The following is a 14,460-nucleotide window of genomic DNA, read 5'->3' on the forward strand; positions in this document are numbered from 1 at the left end:
ACGACCCTGATTTTCTTTGGAGGTCTCCCATCCAATTACTAACCAAGGCCGACCCTGCTTAGCTTCTGAGATCAGGCTCACCTGGGCTATCCTGGTCAGGGAATTCTCTGGTTTACAGGGAGAATAAATCAGAGAATACCCTGACCTGGATAGCCCAGGTGAGCCTGATTTCATCAGATCTCAAAAGCTAAGCAGGGTCGGCTTTGGTTAGTAGGGTAGCCAACCTCTAGGTCAGGCTGGAGTTGTCCGGGGCTTACAACTGATCTCCAGACTGTAGAGATCTGTTCCCTTGGAGAAAACAGCAGCTTTGGAGGGTGGAGTGTATAGTGTATTATAGAGAGGAGAAACAGAAGTGTTAGAATCACATCCCAACCTATTGCGTATTCTCGCCCTCTTAAGGGGGAGGCGGGAAGGAAAAAATTCATATGAGCTTTTTCCATGTTCGGGGCTGGTTATCAGTCCCCTGGCCGCTGCCATCTGCCCATTTCTTGCCTCTCCTCAAACTCTGTGCTCCCGAGGCAGCCTCCCTTGATCTCCAGGAACATCCCAACCTGGAATTGGCAACCCTAAGCTGCATTCAGCTTGTTTGTCTCTGCCAGTCTCTAAGGGACTGGAAGAGAGACAGCTGGGTGTGCAGCGAATACTATGTTCAGATATTACTGTCTGAGTGCGGATTATGTGGAGTTAGGAACTAATTAGTACTGGATTTTGGAATGGCTCCCGGGGGTTAGTTGGCATGTCTGAGCTCCTGCATAGCACACTGTGCCAGCCCCAGTGAGCTGGGGAGGGGAGAATGTCAGGTATTAAACTGACTCAACCGAAGCTGAGGCACCATTTCTCAGCCTACCCGCCCCGACTTCCACTGTCTTTTCTGAATGTATTGAGAAGGCAAATTGGCCCAGCAGGACAAGCACAGGAAGCAGCAATGGACAATGGCTTGTGGGAAAGTGACAGGCACCTTGGGTTGCCAACCCCCAGTTGGAAAACTCTTGAAGATTTCAGGGTGCAGCCAGGAAAGGGCAGGGTTTGGGAACAGATAGCGTTCAGCAAGGTATAAGGCCGTTCAGTCTACTCTTCAAAGAAGCTATTTTCTTCAGGTTAACAGTCCAGTAGCATCTGATGAAGAGAGCTGTGGCTCTCGAAAGCTTATGCTACAATAAAGTGGGTTAGTCTTAAAGGTGCTACTGGACTCTTTACTATTTTGCTACTACAGACTAACACGGCTAACTCCTCTGGATCTATTTTCTCCAGGGAAACTGATCTCTGTAGTCTGGAAATCAGTTGTCATTCCTGGGCATCTTCAGGCCCCACCAGGAGATTGACACCCCATCCTGTCAGCTGGCCCAACCACGCATGCGGCTTACCAATGCTTAAAAATGCACAAAACCCCGAAAGCAATCACAGTGTAATAAGAACGGAGATACTTATTTGTTAAATACATGACACACGTGACTGGAAGTTCTGCTCGGTCTTGCCTCTGGGACGTTAAGCACCGGAAATACTGGTGGCAGGGAGTTCCACAAGACTCCGGGGATGAGCCTGATCTGAGCCCTTGTGGGGTAGCAACCAGAAGCCAGGCTGAGAGCCAAGGGACTTAGGCAAGCTCCTGAAGAGGAAAGCGGCAGGGAATACTTGCCGTGTGTGCGGTGCTTTCAAAACATGCACAATGTTGTAATCCTTTCCATAGCCCTGTAAGGTAGGCCAATATTACAACCCCTATATTGCAGAAGAGGGACTGAGGTTGAGAGAGAGAAAGAGAGGCCAAGGCTACCCAGAGAGTCTGTGGCAGAGATAGGGATGCCAGACCCCCACCAGGGGCGGGGGATCCCTCGCCTCCGCCCCCCCACACCCCGCCCCTGCTTATCTGACCAGGAGGGGGGCGTACCTTCTGTGCACGCTCCCCTGCGGTGCTGTACGCTCCTGTGCACTGCAGCTGCCTGGATTGGGCCTGTTTTGGCCCAGATCAGGCCCAGATTGGGGGTGCTGTAGAGCGCAGGAGCGCTCTTGCCCTCCACAGTGGCCCCAAACGTTCCTGTTTCGGCCCAGATCAGGCTTGTTTCGGGCCCATTTTGGTGCAGATCGGGCCCATTTCGAACCACTGTGGACCTCTCTGCAGTGGCTCAAAACGGGTCCGATCTGTGCCAAACGGGCCCGAAACGAGCCCAATCGGGCCCGAAACAGGCGCGCTTGGGGCCGCTGTGAAGGGCAGGAGTGCTTCCGCGCTCGGCAGCATCCGCAATCGGGGCCCCTGCAGAGCATGGGTGCACTCCCAGGGGCCCCATGATGATGACACTTCCTGCAGGTTAGTGCCAGGCCCCAAACCCCCGCCGGGAGGGTGAGCAGGCCTGGCAACCCTCGGCAGAGACAAGATTGGAATCAGCTGTAGAGTCCGATGCCGCAACTGACTGGAGGTGAGCCCCACCCACCTGTGCACCTGGCCACCTACCCAGCACCATGGGCCATCTCTGCTGAGCCCTCCCGTTTTCTGGACTTTCCATTTCAAAACTGCTTTTTCACGGCCTTCATTGTGTGGAGGTCTATGGTAGGCCATGCAAGGAATGGCCTACAAGGTCAGCTTAGCCCTCAATTCCACCCCCTACCTCCCGTCCCACTTCTGCAGCTTCTCGGGGCACGGCTTACTCCAGGGGGAGGTAGAAGCCTGGTTGCAAATAGAGCAGGCCACTCGGGTTCGGCGTCACCAATTTCCTGCTCTCCGCCACAAATTCCCCATGAGACCTTGGGCAAGTCAGGGCTGGTGTGCACTACCGGTTTACTACAAAGAGGCATCCTGAGCGGAACCGTATTTTAACCTGCCATTTCCAAACTGAAAACATCTGGGGATTTATGAACGTGCTGTGGGCTGCTGGGTTTTGTGTGGTTCAAAGGAAGAACAATGCTGCTCCCAGGCATGTTCAAGTTTTACTCCGTGAAAAAAACGTGCAGGGAGAGAAAGCCCGGGGCAGCTTCGTCTCCGTCTCGTAGGTGCTGCATGAAGCTCCTGGCAGGCTCATTTGGGTCCAAACTCAACAGCGCTTGGTTGTTCCACTGCACAGATCCAGAAGCGCAATTTTTTTAGCATGCTATTCCACAGGAATTCTTAAAAAAAAAATTAAGTTGGTTGGTGACTGTTGCTGGCAGAGCAAAGCTCCTGTCTTGAGAGGGAGAAGGAAACCAAGGGAGCTCAGAAAGGTAGCTTTTGCAGGGATTAGATCCTCAAGCACTGGGAAAAGCCACTTTACTTGAGTTTTAATGGCACTGACAGCTTGTGCAGTGTAATGATTAAAGTGCAGGATTAGACCTGGGGAGATCTGGGTTCAGATTTCCTATCTACCGGGATAGGGCTGCCAACCTCCAGGTGAGACCTGGAGATCTCCTGGAATTGCAGCTGTCTTCAGACTACAGTGATCAGCTCCCCTCAGGGGTCATTCTGTAGAAAAAGAGCTGGAGGAACTCATTAGCATAACTCATTAGCATATGCCGCACCCCTTGACAGCACCGGAAGTGTGTCATTAGTATAACTGATTTGCATATGCCACACACCCCTGACATCACCTATCCTGGGTGTTTGGGACCCAATCCTGGCCATTCAGGGCCGAATTTCGGCCCAAAATGGCAAAAAGGGGCTGAAAATGGCTGAAAAGGGGCCCAAAATGGTCAGGATCAGGCCACTGCTGAGCGGGAGAGTGATCCACCACCCGTCAGAGGCCAAATCCAGGCCGTTTTGGCCCAATCCAGGCCAAAACAGGCCCAAAATGGCCGAGAGTCAGGTGGGCGTGGCCACCTGACCTCTTTGGGGAACTGCCAGAACTGCACTCCTGTGCGTTCCCCCTTGAAATGAGCCCTGGTTCTCCTAGAGAAAATGGCTGCTATTGGAGGGTGGGCTGTATGGCATTATACCCTGCTGAGCTCCTTCCCCTCCCCAAACTCTTACCTCCCCATGCGCTGCCTTGGATTGCCAGGTCTCCTTATCCTGGCAGGATGGGGGGGCAGCACTTACCTTTTTGGTGTTTGTGTGTATGCAGCTTCACACCAGCACGATGACGCCACTTCTGGGAAGTGACATCATCGTGCAAGGCTGAGGCCCAAATCGGGGCCCAAATCAGCCAACAGTGAAGCGTGGGAGCACTCTCGGGACCGTACAATGGCGTCAGTGACATTGTCGCGCTGGCCCCGGGACGTGCCCGGGAGGCCCATTCCCCACCTTTCCCTTGCCTTTCCGGCCAGGTGGCAGGGAGTGAAAGGTGGGAGCGAGGGATCCCACCAGGGGAATGGGATTCCCTAACTCTACCCCCCAAATCTCCAGGAATTTCCCAACCCAGACTTGGCAACTCCATGTGCCACAATGTCCACTCCAGACCAATCAGCGTTCCATGATGGCTCTGTCTTGGGTACAATGCTGAGAAATCTCTGCATTTTAATCTCCTGGACGTACAGCGGCTTTCCAGACTACAATCAGGGCCGGATCTACAGTTGCTGGCGCCCAGGGCAACCAAAGACCGGCCGCGCGCGGCTGTGCTGATGTACTGCGAAGCTGGCGGCGGCAGTGTGAGTGGCTAGGAGGCCGCCCGTGCCTTTCACCTGCCCCGGGAGCGTGCGGGCGGCGGGACAGGAGGGTGCGCTTGCTGCATGCCCTTTCCAGTGGGGCAGGCAAAAGGGCCGGATCGAGCGGGGGTAGGAGGGTAGTCTTTGGCGGCGCCAGGGGCAGATTACCCCCCTGCCCCCCCTCGATCCGGCCCTGACTACAATTATCCGTTCCCTTGGAGAACTGATTGCTTTGGGAGGTGGAGTTTATGGCATCATCCTTCCCCGTCCCAAACCCTGCCCTCTCCAGAGTCCACCTTCCAAATCTCCAGGAATTTCCCAAACTGGAGCTGGCAACCCTAGGATGACTTTGGGCCAATCACTCTCTCTCTTTCAGCCACCTCACGAGATTGTTGTGAGCCTAAAACGGAGGAACTGTGTTGGCTGGCCTCAGCTCCATGGAGGTCTCTGAAACTGGGACTTCACAGCCAGGTCCCTCGCAGGGGCTGGGCGGGTTGACATGCCTGCCTTTGCCCTTCTCCAGACACAGACCATTTCTGCGGCAAATGTGTTGCCTGAAAAGTTCGCCACCCGCAACATATCAGCTTCATCACACTGCCAGAAACCTTTCTGGCACAGATTGTGCAGAGCGATACGAGACTGCGGTGTTGGAAACCCTTCAGATCCCCCAACTTTTCCGAGCATGATCTCATCATGTTCACACAAGGCATGCTGCAACAGGTTCTCATGTACCAAGGGTCTATATGGTAGGAAATGGAGGGGGAGGGAGAAAGGGGATATCTTTGCCCTGAGGTTGGGGGGATTTGATTGCAATTAACCAATGCTATTAACCAAGCCCCTAAAACGCCCCTACTGAGTACCACGCAGCAGAAAGAAAACTGTGCAGTTAGCGAGGTGTTGGAGTGCTATTGTGTGTGGTTGAGTACCGGTGGGTGTTTCTTTGTGTTTCAGGCGTGTGCTGCCTTATCTGCATGGCTGTGTGGGGGAGAGAGAAAAGGCAAATGGTTTTTCTGCGGCTTTTATTTGGTCTCTGTAAGGCTCCATCGCAAAGTGCACAAAGTCATATGCTGGGGACCCAAAATGACACCTTTTTAGTCCAGATTAATTATCGCTTTCTGGTTGCCTCCTCGCCAGGGCAGATCGGAACCACACCTCTGCCCCGTAAGCCTGAATTGAAAGATCGTTTTAAGTCCCACCTCGCCAAGTTATTTTGGAATGATCGGTGCACCTCTCCACCCAGGTATATATCCTTTGTCCATTTCATGCATCGGAAAGAAGTCCTTTGTTCTCTGTGGATGCTTATGGGGATAAAAAATTAACTAGACTTCAAGGCGCAACAGGTTCTCTGTCACAGCCAGGTGAACACAGCCTGGATTTGGGTGGTTTTGTACCACATCGGACTACCTAGCTCCCTAATGGCTGTGCTGCCAGCAACGCTCCAGCAGAGAAAGTGATTTCCCAACACTTACCATTTGAAATTTTGAAACTTTTGATGCCCAGGACTGAGCCAGAAACCTCATTCTATTGTTGAGGGCCTAACAACATGACACATTGCTTCCGGGTCCATCTGGGATCTGGTCGGCTCAGATGTATGCTGACACATCTCTGTTTGAAACTCTCAGAGATTTTTTTAGACTTCATTTTCAGGCATGTGGGAGCCTGATTCGAACTGAGGTCTGGCCGTACGAGAACAAGTGGATTAAGTCTTCCTGCCTCACACCATGTCCAGTCCTGGGGGATTTAAGTTTCCACCAAGGTGAGCCTGATCTTGTCAGATCTCAGAAGCTAAGCAGGGTTGACCTTGGTTAGTAATTGGATGCAAGGCCTCCAACAAAGACCAGGGTTACAGAGGCAGGCAATGGCAAACCACCTCTGTTAGTCTCCTGCTGTGAAAACCCCACTAGGGCTTGCCATAAGTCAGCTATGACTTGAAGGCACTCTCTACTACTATAACTTACATTACATGTAAGTGCCCCCATTGGGACAAATAACAGGTTGGGGAAATGGTGCAGGGAGGAAGGTATGAACTCCCTCTACCCACACTCAATTGTCCCAGCTTAAATTGGGGGGACGGGTCTCATGCTCTTGAGAAGGGATTCATTTTGTAACTCTGAAAGCAAGCAGTGGGATCAATAATGTATAGGACCAAGCAGGGGGCCCACAAGAACTTGCGGGGGGCGTCTCATCTCCCCCTCCCACTATTTCCTCTTTCCCTCCCCTGAAAGCCCCCCAACCTCTCTCCTTTTCTGGCTTCCTTCTTTCCTACCTACCCACCAGCCCACCTACATTCCTCTGCCTCCCACCCCCAGCCTTCAGCTGTCCCTCCTTCCCTCCCTGTCAGCCCCTGGGAAAACTCTGCATGCTGCGAGCTGTCATGTGCTGGGTCCAGTTGCGCACTGGGGAACATGCAAGGGCTTGGGGAGGGACTCAGTTTCCTCTTTTCCTCCTCCTGACAGCCTCACTTGCTCACCTGTCCCTGCATCCTTTTCTCTTTCCCACCCCCCATCTTCAGCTACATATATTATTCATTTACTTCATTTATATTCCACCTTTCTCCGCAGTGGGGGCCCAAAGCAACTTATATAAACCTCCTCTCCCCCATTTCATCCTCACAACCACCCTGCGAGGTAGGGTAGGCTAAGAGTGTGCGACTGGCCCATGATCACCCAGTGAGTTTCCACAACAGAGCAAGGATTCGAACTTGGATCTCCCGGACTCGAGGCCGAATCTCTTAACCGCTATACCACACTTTTGGGTCAAGATGAATCTGAAAGAGGTCTTCATACATTTCCACCTGCAATGAGGTCTTCAACCTCTATCGTCAGTTGCATCTGATGAAGAGAGCTGTGGTTCTCGAAAGCTAAGGTGCTACTGGACTCTACTATTTTGCAACTACAGACTAACACGGCTAATTCCTCTAGATCTATAACCCCTATTGTGTTTCCCGTGTATAATGATCCATTCACCCCCACTTGTTACGCTGCGTCCTAAATTTTGCCCACCCCAGGTTGCCACCTCCAGATTGGGAAGTTCCTGGAGATCTGGGGGGTGGAGCCTGGAGAGGGCAGGATTTGGGAAGGGGAGGGACCTCAGCGGGATATAATGCCATTGAGAGAAGCCTTTAAAGCAGCCATTTTCTCCAGGGAAACTGATTTCCGTGGTTTGGAGATCTATTGTAATCCCGAGAGATCTCCAGCCACCACCTGTTGTTTCTTATTGGTGAGAAGAATGGATTCGACTAATGCCTACTGTTATTAAATCCAGAGGAGTTAGCCGTGTTAGTCTGTAGTAGCAAAATCAAAAAGATCATGGTGATCCATGATTCAGATGCATGATCCGAACCAGTTCGGATCATGCATCTGAAGAAGAATACTTGATTCTCGAAAGCTTATGCTACAATAAAATTGGTTAGTCTTAAAGGTGCTACTGGACTCTTTTTGATTTTACTGTTATTAAAGTCTCCAAGCTGAGTCAAGGCATGCCGCACTTCCGACTAATGCCTACTGTTATTAAATCCAGAGGAGTTAGCCGTGTTAGTCTGTAGTAGCAAAATCAAAAAGATCATGGTGATCCATGATTCAGATGCATGATCCGAACCAGTTCGGATCATGCATCTGAAGAAGAATACTTGATTCTCGAAAGCTTATGCTACAATAAAATTGGTTAGTCTTAAAGGTGCTACTGGACTCTTTTTGATTTTACTGTTATTAAAGTCTCCAAGCTGAGTCAAGGCATGCCGCACTTCCGACTAATGCCTACTGTTATTAAATCCAGAGGAGTTAGCCGTGTTAGTCTGTAGTAGCAAAATCAAAAAGATCATGGTGATCCATGATTCAGATGCATGATCCGAACCAGTTCGGATCATGCATCTGAAGAAGAATACTTGATTCTCGAAAGCTTACGCTACAATAAAATTGGTTAGTCTTAAAGGTGCTACTGGACTCTTTTTGATTTTACTGTTATTAAAGTCTCCAAGCTGAGTCAAGGCATGCCGCACTTCCGACTAATGCCTACTGTTATTAAATCCAGAGGAGTTAGCCGTGTTAGTCTGTAGTAGCAAAATCAAAAAGATCATGGTGATCCATGATTCAGATGCATGATCCGAACCAGTTCGGATCATGCATCTGAAGAAGAATACTTGATTCTCGAAAGCTTACGCTACAATAAAATTGGTTAGTCTTAAAGGTGCTACTGGACTCTTTTTGATTTTACTGTTATTAAAGTCTCCAAGCTGAGTCAAGGCATGCCGCACTTCCGACTAATGCCTACTGTTATTAAATCCAGAGGAGTTAGCCGTGTTAGTCTGTAGTAGCAAAATCAAAAAGATCATGGTGATCCATGATTCAGATGCATGATCCGAACCAGTTCGGATCATGCATCTGAAGAAGAATACTTGATTCTCGAAAGCTTATGCTACAATAAAATTGGTTAGTCTTAAAGGTGCTACTGGACTCTTTTTGATTTTACTGTTATTAAAGTCTCCAAGCTGAGTCAAGGCATGCCGCACTTCCGACTAATGCCTACTGTTATTAAATCCAGAGGAGTTAGCCGTGTTAGTCTGTAGTAGCAAAATCAAAAAGATCATGGTGATCCATGATTCAGATGCATGATCCGAACCAGTTTGTATCATGCATCTGACGAAGAGAACTTGATTCTCGAAAGCTTATGCTACAATAAAATTGGTTAGTCTTAAAGGTGCTACTGGACTCTTTTTGATTTTACTGTTATTAAAGTCTCCAAGCTGAGTCAAGGCATGCCGCACTTCCTTGTCCCAAGATCGGGTAACTCAAGCCCTGCTCCTGGGTCCAGCACAGCACAAACGGAGCACCGTTGCAATCCTTAAGTGCCCCGGAGCAGGAAGCTGTGTTCTTTTGTGAGCGGGAGTGTCTTTCTTCTCTTGCTCCGTAAAGTGCCATATACATGCCAACGGGGTTATATAAATAATATATAGTGACCAGGAAGGCAATAATACCCAAGAGACATGCATATGACAGATGTCAAGAGGCCGGTTCCAGAGAGATCACTTTGTTTGTCTGCTGCAGCAAAAGTAAGCAGAAGCTACAGACGAACTAAAGGCTTATTCCGGCATAAGCTTTCTTGGGCTAGAGCGCTCTGCTTCGGAAGTGATGAGAAATAAGGACCCCTGCTTATTTTCACTAAACTGAGATCACTGATCCCTGTCTGCACTCTGTTTAATATAGTAAAGAGTCCAGTAGCACCTTTAAGACTAACCAACTTTATTGTAGCGTAAGCTTTCGAGAACCACAGCTCTCTTCGTCAGATGCATCTGACGAAGAGAGCTGTGGTTCTCGAAAGCTTACGCTACAATAAAGTTGGTTAGTCTTAAAGGTGCTACTGGACTCTTTACTATTTTGCAACTACAAACTCTGTTTGATATAAATACTGTGTTCCCTTGTACCTTCAGCAGCCACAAACCCGTCATTTTCCCAGGCCCACTCACACCCAAATTATATCTCTCCAGCATCAAGAGAAAACTGCAATGCACCAGTTATGTTCAGGCAAAGCAAGGCAAGGCAGCCAGCAAAGATATTGATCACCTTCTACAGGAAAGATGGACGGCCTTGGCGTCTTGTCGCTGCGCCAGCAGCCAAACACACAGAGAGCAACATCGGAGACAGGGCTGACGGGATGCCACCTCCTTCTTCCTTCTTGCCTGTGGCAGGAGCGGTCCCGTGCCGATCTACATGAGCGTATCACATCAGGATTTGTGTTAGGCACCAAGCCTGGGGGGCACACCCCAAATGGATCGGGCTGGATGGCTGTTTTCTAGCATACAAAAGTGGCCTTCCAGCATCTCTGTTGGGATGCTTACATTGGTCATTGGATGGTACCCATCCCTTTTTGTTCTCCCAAGCATACAGTACTCAGTAGTAGACTGCTTCTGAACATGGACGTTTCATGTTCCTTGCATCTGCTTGGCAATTTTTCACACTGTCCACATGACATACATTAACACTAGCTAGGGTTGCCAACTCAAGTTTGGGAAATTCCTGGAATTTTGTGGGTGGAGCCTGGGGAAGGAGTGGCTTGAGGAGGGAAGGTACCTCAGCAGGGTGTGACTAGTGTAACCATTATGGTTGTGTCAAGGAATCCTGAGAACTGTAGCATAAGCTTTTGAGAACCACAGCTTTGATGCATCTGACAAAGAGAGCTGTGGTTCTCGAAAGCTTATGCTACAATAAAGTTGGTCAGTCTTAAAAGTGCTACTGGACTCTTTACTATTTTGCAGCTACAGACTAACACGGCTAATTCCTCTGGATCTGAGAACTGTAGCTTAGTAAAGGCACCTCTGAGAAATCTGTAGCAGTAGAAAAGAGCAAGAGTCCAGTAGAACCTATAAGACTAACAAAGGTTAAGGAAGGATATGAGCTTTCATGAGTCACAGATCACTTTTTCAGATACCCTTCAGAAGAAGTGAGCTGTGACTCATAAAAGCTCATACTCTATCTTAAATTTTGTTAGTCTCATAGGTGCTACTGGACTCTTGCTCTTTTCTAGTGCTACACACAGACTAACAGGGCTACCTACCTTGACCTATCTCTGAGAAATCTGTTAGCCATTACTACCCCCTCACATCCTCCCCCCCCCCAAAGAAAATCTATGGTTCCCAGATTTCCCTGGGGAGAGGGGATGTTGAAACCTGTGTTGTAGCTCCCTCTTGAGAATGAGAGAACCACCCCGCCCTCCTCTGCAGTTACATAGGGGAGCCGTTTTGCAAGGACGCTTGTCTACCACAGTTGAACACAAAAATACATGAAGCTTACACCGAATCAGCCCATTGGTCCATCGAGGCCAAGCTCAGTCTTGTCTACTCAGACGGGCAGCGGTTCTCCAGGGTCTCCAGTGGAGGTCTTTCACATCACCTACTGCCCAAGGCTTTTTTAACAGGGGATGTAGGAAATTGAACCTGGGACCATCCACAGGCCAAACAGATGCTCTTCCTTTGAGCCATAGCCCCTCCCTAATTGATCTTCTCTTTGTGATTCCCCCCCCCCATTATGTCATTAGACAAAGAGTCTCTCTACACAAAACACCTTGGCGCGTGTTTGTCAAGTGTAAGGAGACATAATGTTTGCCGGGAAGCGTAGTTTTAAAAGACAGAGACGATGGAGATCACTCCTCAGAGGGTTTGTCAATTTCATCTTCACCTTCCCTAAGGCTCTGTCAATTTCACCTCTCCAGTCTAAAACTGGGTGGGATGGCAACCAGAGGGCAGCGAGGAATGGAAATGGCCTCGAGCTGCCTTCCAGAGCTGAGCTTGGACCTGGAGAGGTTACAATGGGCTGATGTTTCCCTTGTGACATTTCACAGCCCCTTCACACAGCGCCAGTGTATAGCAAAGCCTTTGCCCTGCTGCCGACTCTGTCTTTTTAAACTACCCTTCCCAGCTACCATTGCATCACCTGACACGTGTTCTTCACGTGACAGATGTCTCGTGTAGAGAGACAAAAAAGTGGAGATGGTGTGCCAACCTCCCCCTCCCATTACTCTCCGCTGGGTACAAAAAGTGTGTCTGGGAAGGTCTATTTTCTGGCCTAAGAGCTGATGTGTGGCTTGGTTCGAGAGGAAGAAAAGGCATTCTGTATTTAAACCCAGGAGTTTCTGGGGTGGGAATGGCTCAGTTCTTACTTGGCAGCCTTCCTCACTTGGTTCTTCTCATGCCAAGTGAGCGGGGAAGGACGGAAGGAAGGCAGCCAAGTCTCGCTGCAGGCCTCGCCCTCCTCTCACTCGAAACTGTTACAGCTCTCTGGTTGCTGAGGTGCTATTTCATCAGGAGGAGGGAAAGCGCCGGAGGCTGTAACAGAAGCTGCTTGTCTTGTGAAGAACAACATCGGACTCTGTGTGGCCACTGCGGGGTGTGGTTCCACACACAGACCCACATGTGTAAAGTCCTGGCCCTTCCACAAAGAGACTCCCGCTCACAACTGACTCATAGGGCGGGCCTTGCGCTTGCAATCACGTTCTCTCGCACACACAAAAATAATTGTACCAGAAGACATGCGCACAAATCCTTACCCGTGATTCGCAAGACCACAGCAGCCTGGAGCAACGGATCCGTGTCACAGTTGGCAACAGCATGCTGCTACGGTTGCGGTGGGCCATAGGTTGCCAGCTCTGGGTTGGGAAATTCCTGGAGATTTGGGGGCAGAGTCTGGGGTGAGTGGGGTTTGGGGAGGGGAGGAGACCTCAGCATGGTATAATGCCACAGAAATCACCCTCCAAAGCAGCCGTTTGCTCCAGGGGGACTGATCTCTGTGGCCTGGAGATCAGCTGTAATTCTGGGGGAATCTCCAGCCACCACCTGGAGGCTGGCAGCCCTACATAGGAACCTGGCTCAAACCTCCGCCCAATTTACTTGCAACTCCAAACTTTCCAAAAGCAAGCTACTGACACAGGGCTCGGCTCTGAGCTGGTTTTTTTGCACATTGAACCTCACCCTCAAATTGTTCACAGCCACACTGTAGCAACACACACACCCTGGCACGTATCACCGTTGTTGTCTGTACCAATATAGGTGTACACAAGTAAGAAACAGCATGAGAGATGCATCTGACAAAGAGAGCTGTGGTTCCCAAAAGCTTATGTGACAATAAAGTTGGGTGCTACTGGGCGCTTTACAATTTTGCTACTACAGACTAACACGGCGAACTCCTCTGGATATACAAGTGTTGCAGAGTGGCTCAATTGCTGGGCTGGGAGGTGGGAGTCCCCTGCTTTCCCACATGGCTTGGGCCCTGGGCAAGCCATGAAGCTTGAGAAACATGACCTGAATTGCTACAAAGAGAGAGCTCGCTGTACAATGCACAGCACACTGAGAAATGCACAGGGGTATGAAGTTGGGTTGCCATAGCCGTTCCCTAAATCCAAGCAACCTAGTTTGCATATGATGCAAATGCGTTGCTAATTATGCAAATCAAACACATTAACTGTGTGGTATCTACCGGTTGCTTTGCAACCCATTAAATTGGGGAAGAAGAACAGGAACTGGAGTAACAGGAACCAGACATTTCTTAGGCTTCCACCGGAGACAACAGCTAAGCTTTTCTGGGAGAGGGAGAAAGACGGTGCCAGCCAGCCCTGGGCTCTGGTTTTGTAGGCACTAGCAGCAGGGCCGGTGCCAGTGTTTCTGGCGCCTGAGGCAGCTTCAGGGCTGTAGTTCCCCCACGCACCACACTGCGGGATGACACACTGCATGTGACGTCACACGCAGGGCATGCTACTGGGATGGCACAAGTGCGTCCTCCCAGCCCTCCGGCTCAGTTGCTCCATGTGCTGCCCCGGCCGCCTGCTGCACCTGGCCCACAGCTGTGTGCCAGCGGTGGTGGCAGCAGCAGCACAGGGCAACTGAGCAGGAGAGCTGGGAGGCTGCCCACTCAGTTGCCCCACACTGCTGCCACCAGCATGCGCTCCTGGCTGGGCGCAGCAGCTGTAAGTCAGGTGTGGCAGGAGGCCGGGGCAGTGCACATGCATTCTCCCTGCCTTTCGGCTCAGTTGCTCCGCACGCCGCCCCGGCCACCTGCCGCGCCTGGCCCGCAGCTGTGTGCTGGTGGCAGCAGCAGCAGCATGGGGCAATTGAGCTCTGTGGCACACACCCCCGGCACCCCCTCCGACACCTTAGCGCTCGAGGCAGCTGCCGGCCCAGCCTCAATGGCTGCACCAGCCCTGACTAGCAGGACTTAGTTCTGCATCTGTTCAGTCGAGGCATGAGTAGAAGGTTCTCTGCAACTTTGTTTTTCTCCCAGGTCTTGAGAGTGCAATCCTAAGAACATTTTCCTGGGAGTAAGCTCCTCTAAATAGAACTTAGGAGAAAATAAGGATAGAAACTGCTCTGAACTCCTTGGAGAACGACAGTGATAAAAACGTAATCAAATCAATACAAACGTCTCCTGTGTAAAG

This window comes from Eublepharis macularius, chromosome 6, assembly GCF_028583425.1.
Source record: "Eublepharis macularius isolate TG4126 chromosome 6, MPM_Emac_v1.0, whole genome shotgun sequence".
NCBI classification, from domain to species: Eukaryota; Metazoa; Chordata; class Lepidosauria; order Squamata; family Eublepharidae; genus Eublepharis; species Eublepharis macularius.